Source organism: Camellia sinensis, chromosome 15 (assembly GCF_055761805.1).
Source record: "Camellia sinensis isolate YWXY chromosome 15, ASM5576180v1, whole genome shotgun sequence".
In the NCBI taxonomy this organism is placed as follows: domain Eukaryota; kingdom Viridiplantae; phylum Streptophyta; class Magnoliopsida; order Ericales; family Theaceae; genus Camellia; species Camellia sinensis.
The window spans coordinates 135,329,483-135,342,242 of NC_138975.1; the positions used below are offsets into that span (position 1 = coordinate 135,329,483).

The 12,760-nt window shown below is 30.3% G+C and overlaps 1 pseudogene; it reads right to left on the reverse strand.

The window, feature by feature from the left end:
• Positions 1 to 954: 954 nt before the first annotated feature.
• LOC145813311 (carboxylesterase 1 pseudogene) lies at positions 955 to 1,500 on the reverse strand (annotated as a pseudogene).
• Positions 1,501 to 12,760: the final 11,260 nt, after the last annotated feature.

Consider the following 12,760-nt stretch of genomic DNA (forward strand, 5'->3'; position numbering starts at 1 on the left):
TTGTGTAGAATGGTGAGCGGGGTGAATCCCGGATATGAATAAAATAAGTGTGTTTGGCAAACTCGAATGGGAGGTGTGGTAAGGCAGAAAAATCAACTGGAATGAATGTATTTTTTTTTTATTTTTTTTTTTGGGATTTGTTTTTTTGTTAAAAAAATAAAAAATAAAAATGGAATGGAAAATTATTTGAAAAGAGCTAGCTCACTTGTCATGGAAAAAAAAAATGTGTAAAATAAATAAAGAAAAGAGGGAAGTGGGGGTGTAAAACAGTGTGTGGTTCGTGTCCTTGTCAAAAGGAGGAGTAAAAGAAATATAAAAAAAATATGAGTGGGGAACAAGAGTGCGTGTAGACAAGCCCACGTGAGTGAAAAAAAAAAAAAAAAAAAAAAAAAAAAAAAAAAAAAAAAAGATAGTGGAGTCTTTAATGCACTCTCTTTCATGATGTGAATAGTGAGGGCTCCATGTTTGGAGAGGCAGAGATCTGACTGTCTGGCTTAGTTGATGATGAAAGTTGGGATAATATATATTATTTTGATGAGGCGGTTCTCTTTCTCGTTCCAGCAGGAAACGCCGACGAGCTGCTTGCATATGAAGGTGACGGAGGTGTTGGTGAAGATCCATGAGGAGAGTTTGGATTGTGGGTCGCTGATAGAGTTCTTGAAGCCTTCCAGACACCGATGTTGACATGCCATTGGTGGAAAACTTGAGTAATAAACAAGCCACGATGGAACCAAGCAACTGGGCAATCCAGTAGAGGATGCCACGTAGGAGGGTGATGTGGCCGCCGATGAAGGCGCCGAAGGTGACGGCGGGGTTGACGTGGCCGCCGGAGATGTTAGCTCCGATCGAGACGGCGACGAAAAGAGCAAAAACATGGGCGATGGCAGCAGAGATGACGCCGGAGGAGAAGAAGCCGGCACCGGAAGAGCAACAGCGAAAGCGCCGGAGATTTGGTTAGAGCCTTCTTCTTGTTAGAGATTTAGGCTTCGAAAGCGCCGGAGATTTGGTCGGAGAAGAAACCGGAGACTGAGCTCCGACGCCGGACACGAACGCTTCCATGGCGTCATCGTAGGCCGCCGGGAGCCGGTGCTCTGGAGCGAGACGGTAATCGACGGACACGATTACGACACCGGTTTCGATGACCATATCAACGCAGAAGTTGTGGAAAGCATTGGTGGATGCACTGCAAGTGGTGAACCCTCCACCATGGAAGTAAACAACGAGAGGTAGCTTTGTGGTGGATGATGATGATGAGGAACTATGATCCAGTGCTTCTCGGGGAAGGAATAGGCGAACCCAGGTGTTGTGATGTGGGTTGAGAGAGACGTCTTTGGATAGAACGGGACAGGTGGAAGAGTTGGGATCGGGTGTTGCAGGGATGATTGGGAATTGCTGGACGCCGGTGATCGTGCCGTCGGGGTTTCGGATGATGCTAACGTAATCGAAGGCTTGGCCTGCACTTGTAGGATCTGATGATAGGTTGCTTGGATGGTTAGGCATGCTTTCTAACAGAATGTTGATCAAGATGGGAGAGTCTGGGATGAGACGAGAACAGAGGAAGCTTCAAAGAAGAAAATTGGTGGTAATGGGTTGACTGGGTGAATAAGGACAGCGACTGGAAGGAGTTGGGCGTGAAGGCGGTGGACTCGAAGAAATTTTAAGGTATGTGTAGAAAATTCTAGCGGACTAGGTTGAGGTCCGGCAGGCGGCTAAGGTGAGGTTGCCGCCCGCCGGGGAAGCGAAAATATTAAGTTCTAAACCCGCTTTGATACCATGAAAATAAATAACTGATGTATTATTATTGATGTGTATATATTTTGTACAAGAATTCCTATTATATAGGAGATGATTCTGGAGTAGGTGAGGAGTGAGTGGTGGAGGTAAGTTTGGTGGAGTGTAGTAGGTGATAGGAGTAGTAGGTGGAGGTAGGTTTGGTGGTAGGTGTAGTAGTAATTTACATTTACATTAACATGTATATCCAATCGTATTTCTCTCTATATATATATCCACAATCCCAAATGGAACTCAAAACCCCATAATGGATCTATGGAGGATTTCATACTTTCTCTAATATACTTTCATACTTTCTCCTTCGATGTATGTATTCAATTTTGATTGTCAATCACTGTAGGGTCGCCGGAGATGGGAGTTGGAAGGGATGGTGGTGGGTGTTAAGGTTTTTGGGTGTAAAAAGAAAGAAAAAAAATTTAGAAATAAGGATAATAAAATAATTATAAAAATTATAAAACAAATTAAAATATTAAATTTTAAAGGTGTAAAGAGTTAAATTAGTAATGGAAGTAGAATTTCCCTTATAGCATGCAACAATGGTCTTCTTCACTTTGAGATCTCAACATTGCTACAAAAAATTTCAGAAGCTGGCCCTCCAAATTTCAATTCGTGTCGTGGGACCAAAAAAAAAAAAAATTGCAAAGGGCAACAACGGTAGAGACACCGTCAATGGGCAGGGACGGAACTCAAATTTTATTACTGGAGGGGTCAAAAAAAAAAAATTCACCATATACACAAAACACACATGTATGTATATATGATATATAAAATATATATACATAAAAAAAAATTTAAATACCATAGAAGCAATTTCTAATAGGATGAATAAGTTTTTTTTTATACATGAGATAGAAAGTAAATTCAACATGAAAGAAGAATGACATATATATTTTTTTATACCGGAGACCTATTTTATATATAAAATGATCTATGGCAAACAATCTGTATGTTTGGTTTGAATTTTTTAGATTAAGTTTTTTGAAAATTGAGTTTTTTGTTTTTCCTTTTTTTTTGTTTTTAGTGAATATTTAAAATTTTAAGCATTTTTTTTTTACTTTTTTAGATGCACTTTACTTAGATGTATCTAAAAGGTAAAAAATTAGTAAAAAAATATTTTAAAAAATTAATAAATACATAAAAATAAGAAAAATATACTGAATTCTCGTATTTTATTTTATTTTATTTTTGTATTTTTGATATTTAGTGAATTTTTAAAAGATTTTTTCACAAAAATTATACTTTTTATGTGTATTTATGTTAGGTGTGTCTAAAAATTAAAAAAAAAATTGCTTAAAATATTTAAAAAATTCAATAAAAATACAAAAAATACAAAAAATAAGAAAGTAGAATTTTTCTAAAAAGTATTTTTGAAAAATAAAAAACAAGCAAAGTGAATAATGTTCACAGAAACAAAGGGGCCACGACCCCCTATAGTCTTCTCTTAGTTCTGTCTCTGTCAATGGGAATGGTTCTTCTTCATAATATTATCTTGTGTATTTTTTTATATTTTATTTTGTGAATTCTATTTTGAGTCCATGACAATGAGTGGAATAATTCATCTTATAAATCTCGTAATGAAAATTGTTTGTAAAAAAAATTAACTTTATCAAATATCAATTAATAGATAAACAAATTATATTTTGTTTATGAAATGAACTATTTATGTTAAAATTTATAATTATTATCTATTTTAATAAATAAAGTGTAATTGTTCATGTGTCTAATGATATTTGATATAATTAATTTTTTTTTGCATAATTCATGTTTATTGTTATGAGACGATGGAGCCCACAAAATAGATTACAGAAGAGTATGGAGAAGAATTGTATGGAAAGGAGCCATTCCCAACAATATTAGGGAAAGTAAAATGATATTTTCCTGTATTTAATATTCGCAGTGTTTGAGTATAGACTCTAAATAGAGCTCTATACATGTGGCATTGAAAAATATAAATACAAACTAAAACATCATATTACTTAGTGGGGTCTACTATTAGAGTTCTTTTCCTAGAATTTCCAAATATTTTCTTTTCATATTTTGCCACAAAAGATGCCACATCAAGCGTACATGTCATTCTGTTTACAAAAAATTTACAATTTTTTTCTTAAAGGATGGCATTTCTCTAGTGGGAATTTATTGAAGAGCAATAATAATAGGAGTCTTTTGAAAAGTTAGTAAAAAGTCAATTTTTAACTTTTTATACATTTTGGATCACATCATCTTTCACATAACTTAGGTCAAGTTTGGGGAAGACTAAATAAGTACACTTTTTGACTTTTTATGAAATATGGGTTGGATTTGGGCTGGATTTGAAGTAATGTGTTAGAGAGGTGATGTGACTTAAATAAGATGATGTGACTTAAATAAGATAGTGACTTTTTGACTTTTTGAATTTTTTGGAGAATGCCAAACTTGGCCTTACTCACAAAAAAATAAAATAAGCTAAAAAAAAACTAAAAAATTAACTTTTTACTAACTTTTCAAAACACTCCATAATAAATTAGTTTAACCAGCATGTCATAAATACAATTATCTTTAGTTTGATTTTTGCAGGGTATCTACCGACTTATTTGATACATGCGATATGCTAGTGATTGAAAGTATTTTTTGGGGAATTTACCTTATGTGATTGGGATTTCTCAACATAACAAGTAATAATAATAATAATAACAATAAAAAGGAAGACTTGATAATTGAAACTTCATTTATTTTTCTGGTATAGTTAGGATTCTCTCGTACTTAAGTCTCAATTTGAAATAATTTGAGGAACTCGTGAGATCCATCACAATTTTTATTTTGATAATTTAAACAATTTATTTTGTAGTACTATCAATCTATATCATCCATGAATAAAATTCGATTGATCCGATAATTGTAATTTTTTATTTTATTTTATCACGTTTGTCTCTAAAAACAATAAATAACTCTATTTTAAAAATAAATTATCTATTTTTTTAAAAACAAAAATAATAAAATATAAAGATTATAATTATCGAATCAATTTAATTTTTTTTTCATAAATGATACCCACAAAGAAAAGCCTATCCCTTCATGGTGACACCGGGGGATTTCCCGTTTTGGGAGCATTTGGAGTCGGACTTGGCTCGGCCCATGCTTTACGGCTACTAAATATTTGAACTCTCTTCATATCTGCAGCAAGCAACCAGGTAGATAAATTTAGGTCTCGTTTGATAATTAATCTTTTCAATAATTTTTTGATTTTTTATAAGAAACAAAATTTAAAAAGGTAAAAGAAATAAATTGAATGGAAAGTATTTAGGTGTATAAGGTGCATACTATATGCACTTGTATAAATTTTTATAAATATATATAAGTTGTAATTTCTTAAATTTTTATAGGTTAACTTACGTATGTTTATGAAAATTTACGCGATTTTGTGAGATAACTTACATATATTTATGAGAATTTAAGCAAGCATATATGATATGCATTTACATACTTAAAAATTGCTAAAATTATTATTTTTTAAATAATTTTTTAACTTATTGACTATTTTGATCATTTCCCAAACACCCCTTGCATTGCCTAAAAGCACAAAAACCAAATTAAAACCCATTGTGCCTTAACAAAAGTTAGGAGGAAATCAAATCAAAGCAAAAGTAGAATTTCAAAATACAATAACCTAATGTAAAAATAGCTGATATATGTATCTTCTATCTATTTATTCTTATAACTATATATATATAAGTGTGGCTTTGCTGCTTGTGGTTTGTCATTTTTTTCCCATGTTGCCCTTAGCTTGTTTTGAAATTGCTATTTTACCTTTTAGTTTTGTTGATGAAACAATTTGGATAATGGCCTTTTGAAAATTATGTAATAAATTTTGGTTAATTTGGTTGTGAAGGTTTGTCTTGGGTTGAGCGAAGATTTTTTCTTAAATACGAAAACATTCTTGGTTAATTATAAAAAAATAAATTTTTTATTTTTTAACAAATTACAAATATACCAATAAATTTGTTTAAAATATGAATTAATCTTATAATACTGCAAATTATAACTATCGTTTATTATCAATTTTAATTTAATAAAATAATAATAAAAAAAAACTACTTTCCTAAGCAATAATAAATTATCAAAATTGTCCACTGAAAAATATTTCTTATATTATTAAAAAATATTAATTGACTTAATATTTTATTTATTAACACAAAATTGAGAGTTCAGAATCACAATTAAACTATTTAAAATTATAAAGACTAAAATAATACAAATATATATATATATATATAATTACAGATGTAATTAACCCAAAAGATTTTGTAATTATATTAATAGGCTACAAACAAATTATAAAAAAAAAATTTCTTGTCAACATGGCTAAGTCTTCGTTTGACAAGTGAGTTGGATTTAAGTTGAGATTAAAAAAGTACAAAAAGATAAAATAGGTAAAATAAGTCAATAATGCAAAATATCACATGCAAAAATTATCAAAATACAAAATTTAAACATACTGCAATAATAGTCCGTGCGCTTAGCTGCTTGAGATTCGTCTTGTCTTTTTGATTTTGCCCTTTTATTTTGAATAATTTACTAATAGTGACCTATATGTTGAGTGAAGGTTTTTTTTCGTAATTACGCAAACATTCTTGGTCAATTATGTAATAGGTTTTTTCGTAATTACGTGAATATTCTTGGTCAATCAGGAAATAAATTTTTTCGTAATTACGCAAATATTCTTGGTCAATTATGAAGCATAAATCTTTTATTTTTTAACAAATTACAAATACATCCATATGGTTTGTTGAAAATAAGAATGGGTCCTATAATATTAGCAATTACAACTACCGTTTGTTATAAATTTTCATTTAACACAATACTCATGGAAAAAAAAAAAAATTCCTATGCAATAATAAATTATCAAAATTGTTTATTAAAAATATTTCTCATATCATTAAAAACTATTAATTGACTTGTGATTTATTTATTAACAAAATGATTAACTGAAAAATATTTTTGATATCATTACAAATTATTAATTTACTTAATGATTTACTGATTAATAAAATTGGCCATTCGTTATGCGAGTATGATTTATGTATTAATAAACTTTGTTATTTATATATATATATATATATATATATATGTATTTTTTTTTACTTTATTAGTTTAGTGAATTATCTTAGTAGTTTTTTTAGATGAGAGAATTATCGTAATATTTGTTTTATATTTGTCGGTTGACAAAAGCTACACAACATATATATATATATATATATATATATATATTTATAAATTTTGAAAAAATATTAAAAACTCATAAATTCACCTAAAATGATATGGTAATAAAATTGGAGTAAACATCATTGGTTGTATAACAAATTAAAAAATACATACTATACCACATAATTCTATTATATATCTAATGATTTATTCTATTCAATTTCGTAGAACAATATTTTAATTTTTAAAAATTATCAAAATATAAAACTTAAATATACTGTAATAATAGCCCGTATCTTGCACGGATCTATGTAAACTAGTATTATTATAAATAGAAGCCTAGAATTGGTGTTTATATCTCGTTTTTTTGATTTTTTCAAAATACTCTAACCACAATTATGACATGGGTTCCCTAAAAAAAAAAGAGTAGTACTACATGTATCAATTAGTGTACTACTTAGTATATCAACACTAGTTATGATCTTATAAATTACAAATACTAAAAACATCTTAAATTGTGTCATATCATCAACTAATACACTAATTGGTATATGTAGCATTACTCAAAAAAAATTCCATGGGTACTTTTGAATCCTTTTTTTTTTTCATTGTTGTTGTTATAAATCTCTCAATTGTTAGTCTGTTTAGATTCATTAATGGTTTCAATTTTGAAATTTTAAATTCAATCATATATTTTACAATTTTATTTCTCTGAAAAAAAAAAATCATATACACATGTGTCGTGTGTACCCACCACATCTAATTTATATATATATATATATTAGCTAGATGGTTATTTTCTTTTTGTAGAGTAGTATTTAGAGTGCTCGTAGATCTGTTTTTGACGGTTCGATTTATAGTTTAAATCAATCCACATGTATGTGGTTTAAGAAAAATTGAACCCGCGCTGTAGTTTCTGCAGATAGGGTTTACGGATATGCGGACGGTTACGAACAGTTTACGGATTTGGTATTTTTCTTTAAAAATTTATTTTTGGGCCAAAGAAAATGACTTAATTTACATCAAAAAGGTTTGTAGCTGAAACATTAAAAAAATAAAGCCATCCATAGCAAAACAAAACAACTCAAATTACAGGAAATCACAAAGAAATGAGTTGAAAAATCAATAAAAATTAAGTAAAGAGAATTTAGATAAGTAAGCATAAAAATGAATAATAAAGAAATTAATAACATAATATGTATGTTTTTTAAATGGTAAGAGTGTTTTTAATGAAATCCAAGATTTTGGGTTTAAATCTTACTCAAGCCTTTGAATAATATTTTTTTATTTTAGAATAAGAAAATTTGCCCCGAGACAGAAGGAAAAACTACCACACTATTATACGAAATCATATGCTCACATATATAATAGTATAGATACACATGCATACAACTACAAAACATCACAAAAACAACCATAACAATACAAAGAGACCCCAATAGACATAATAAAACCCCAAATTGAAAGTTTGAAACTTCTAAGAACAATCCAAGAAACCTATTAACAAATTAACATACCTAACGATTACGGGACAATAAAACAGAACAAAAATCAAAGCCAATTTTTTTTTTTTTTTACTTGGAATATATACACAGCAAGTTATGTATGTATTATATATATTATTTGGTATATGTATGTGTATATACACAAAAAGTTCCAGATTCCAGAATTAAAAAAAAAAAGGAAGTGCCGGCGTGTGTATGCGAGTGCGGATAAAACCTGCAACCCACAACATAGCAATATTGAGAACCGCATCCAACCCTGTTAGAGGTTCGAAACCGACCGCACATGCACAGTTCAAACCGGATTAGGCGGTTTTTGTTGATCGGATGACCTTATGCCTAGCTCTAAGTTGTATTGCGAAAATTTGATTGACCGAAAAGGAAAATGTTATAATGCACATCCCTAAAAAAGTGTATATTGTAAGAAAAATTAAGTTTTTTGTAATGAAAATTATGAATAGTAAAATTATAGTGTGAACTCCTAAAACTATGAATGAAAAAGATTATATTTTTTTTTGTGAAAGTTGTACTTTGTGATGGACAAAAAAAAGTTATATTTCTTGTGCTGACCGTCAAAATTAAATTTTTTATGATATTAAAAATTATATATATATTTTTTATATAAAATGTGTATACCACATGTAATTTTTGGGGATTCACATCGTAAGCGCACACGGAATGAAGTAATTCCATACGTGAATTTTTTAACAAATGTTTTTTTTTTTTATCATTAGACATGATAGTAGTGAAATTCACTTATCAAATACACGCAAAACTCATTGTCTTTCTGTTTGCTGGTAAGACATTAGGGAAGTTTATCTATAAATCTTATTTTGAGAAATGATGACACATTTAGTTTTAAGAATTTTTTTATAAATTAATTAATCTTATTAATTTAAAAAAAGTAGGTTTAATATATTATTTAGAAATTAGATTTACGATTATACCCTTATTTTTATTATGTTTCCTTCTCTTTTTTTTTTCTTCTTTTTTGCTAGAAAGGTAATGTACACAAACTATGAAAATCAAATTTAGGGTGAATTTTTATATGATAATATTTTTTATTTGGAAAACATTTCAAAATGAGTACAAAAATGACTTGAAATATGGGATCCTTCAAACATTTTAAAAGGATGTGGGATTCTTCAAACATTTCAAAAGGAGTGCAAAAATCCCTTATTAAACTTTGGACAAATGTGTAATTTCAAACTGTAACACTCCAATATAACACTAAAAAAAAAAAAAAAATTTCTTAGTATACTTTTTCCAAACGTAACACTCTAAAAAAAATTCCTTAGTGTAACATTCCAATGTAACATACAAAAAAACTCATTGGTATAATTTTTCCAAACGTAACAATCTAATATAACACTCCAAAAAAAGGATATGAGATTCTTCAAATCATTCCAAAAGGATGTGGGATTCTTCAAATCATTCGAAAAGGAGTACAAAAATTCCTTAGTAAGTTTTGAGCAAATGTATAATTTCAAATTATGAGTGTTACGTTTAAAAAAATTACCTTAAGGAATTTTTTAGTATTTTTGTGTGTATTATATTGGAGTGTTATGTTTGGGATTACATCGATTGGAATGTTACATTCGAAAAAAGTACACTAAGGAATTTTTTTTGTATGTTACATTGAAGTGTTACGTTTGAAAAAAGTATACTAATGAATTTTTTTTAGAGTGTTACGTTGTTAAATTTAAGAAAAGTGCACCAAAGAGTTTTTTAGTGTTTTACATTGGATGCTACGTTAGTGTTACATTAGAGTGTTACATTAGAGTGTTACATTATTGGAGTGTTACATTTTTTTTCTCGTAATATGGGATTTGTTCTAGGAGGAAGAATCCAAAATTTCTATAATGTAAATCGCCCTAATGTGTAATTTTAAATTTAGAGAAATCTATTTTTATCCTTAGAAAATTAAATCCAAATATGTAAGTGGTTATCTTTTTGTGTAATTTTCGCTTTAATAGGATTTTTGGGTTCATAAGAAAAAAAAAAGACTAAACAATTCACAAGATTATATTTTAAGATTTATTGGTACTTCACCTAAGAAATTATAATAAAATATTTGTTTATGTACGATAAAGAAAAAATCGGACCGCACTAAACTTAAATTAAAATAAATGGCACCTTGTATATAGACCTCAGTTGGTATCACTTGTGTTAGTTTTTATGAATACAATTTTTTAGATTTTTAGCTTAAAAAAATTGAAAGAAATTTAATCTGTTTTGTACGACTTTTGATAATATGTGAAAATTGTTGAACCAGTTTAGTTAAAAATGTAGTCATTTATTTCTTTATTTTTTGTTGTACAAATATATAAAACAATAATGATAGAGAACTCTAGTGATGTGACAAGAAAAAAAAAAAAAAATATATATATATATAGGCATACACGTTACATCACATGTGGGCCCCACTCCTTACCACATCATTAGAGCTCTGCATAAAGCTCTAAAATTAGAACTCTTAATCTTTATTCTACATAGAATACTTATCTCAAAAGTCTTTTTACACCGGTAATTAAAGCGAAGGAGACCAGCTCAATGATTATATGCATTTAATAGTTCAAATAATTTTTTTTTTTTTTTGAGAACATCGAAAATATTTATACTAAAAATAATAACATACTGAACAAGACCATAAAGGGTCATATAAACCTTACAACAAAAAAAAAAAAAAAAAAAAAAAAAAAAAAAAAAAAAATCAAAAAACAAGTTTCGATTTAGAAAAAATCACCAATCTTCTAAAAAATATAGTTAGGAATGCAAGAACTGCGTCTAACCAAGCAAGATTTGCTTGGAAGCCTGCCGTCCTCGTCGCCGCTACCCAACTCCGCCACCGTCGCCGTACTTTGGACATTGCCAGAAGTTAAAGTTGAGGAGGAGGTACACCCACAATAGCATAGAGGAAGGAGTGACAGTGGAGAGAACTATTGTGAGTGTAAAAAATCTAAAAATCCATGCCGAATATGGTGAAAACTCTCAAACCCCTATTTCAAATATAAAATATTCAGATCTAACTTTAAAATTGTAAAGATAATCGTTAGAATATCGCTGGAGCACTGCTGAAAATCTCTCTCTCTCTCTCACCATTAAGAATTTTGGTACATTCAAATAAGTTTTAAAAAAAGCTACACAAATTATAACTTAAGAAAATTTCACATTTTTAAGTCAAATAAGCTGAAAAAATAAAATAAAAAACACTATTAATTAACTTTTGAAAAAAGCTATGGAAAGATCCCTTCGAAGAAGTTTTATTAGTTAAGGAGCACTTCAAAAAAAAATTCAATGTTAAGTCACTAAGCCCAATATGAGTTTGTTTGAGATTAAAGTTTTTTACGGTCCATCCATAAATCCATTTTTTACGGTCAACAAATGAAACAGTGCCACCTCATGAAAATTATTGAATTTTATCAAAGTTTTGATACTACACATACACCGAATCATGTCCCTCCACCTTCTCTCTACCTCTGCAAAACTACTCCTCGATCTCTTCTTCTTCCAGCAACCAGCGACTACCTACCACTGAAAATCATAGACCACCGCTTTCCGACACCCAGCCCGACGATCCATCACCTCCCTCCCCATTCCTTTCTCCTCTTCCCACTCACGCCCAACTTCCATTAGTGAAACCACTGCCATATGTATAGTGTGGGGATATATTTTCTGTATACCAACACGTGGCATGGTGACGCCGACGTATCAGCCGAGGTGCCACGTGCCCTGTTAGTTAAGCCGAGGTAATTTCGGAGAAGCCGAGGTCATCGCCGAAGATATCGGAATCCGAGATATGGGGCAAGAGTCCTAAGGCACAAAGGGGACTGAATTAAGATAAGGATAAAACTTTCAAGGAGTTTATCTGTATCACTTAAAAGAGTCCAGAGTAAACAGTGAACTAGAATTCATAGAAGTCATACTTCTAGTGGGACTTGGATTGAGTACATTATAAAAGAGAGGCACCCCCGTGGGTCTAAGGTATGTAACTTATACTTTGAGTATTCAATTTAGTATTTGATTATCTTTAAGAGATATACTGACTTGATCGTCGGAGTGCCCCCGGGTGGAAGAACCACCGCCGGAGCTTTTTCTTTCTGTTTCAGGTTACTTTAGCCATCTATTCTGCTTGTGCTCTCCAGCTGATCACTAAACGGGCAGTGTGGTCAGATTTTCACCCACACAATTTGGCGCCGTCTGTGGGAATCGAAGGAAGAATAGATGGCCAGTAACGGACAGCAGGAAAATATTGGGGATGACGCTCCCACTGGGAGTGGCAGACCAAT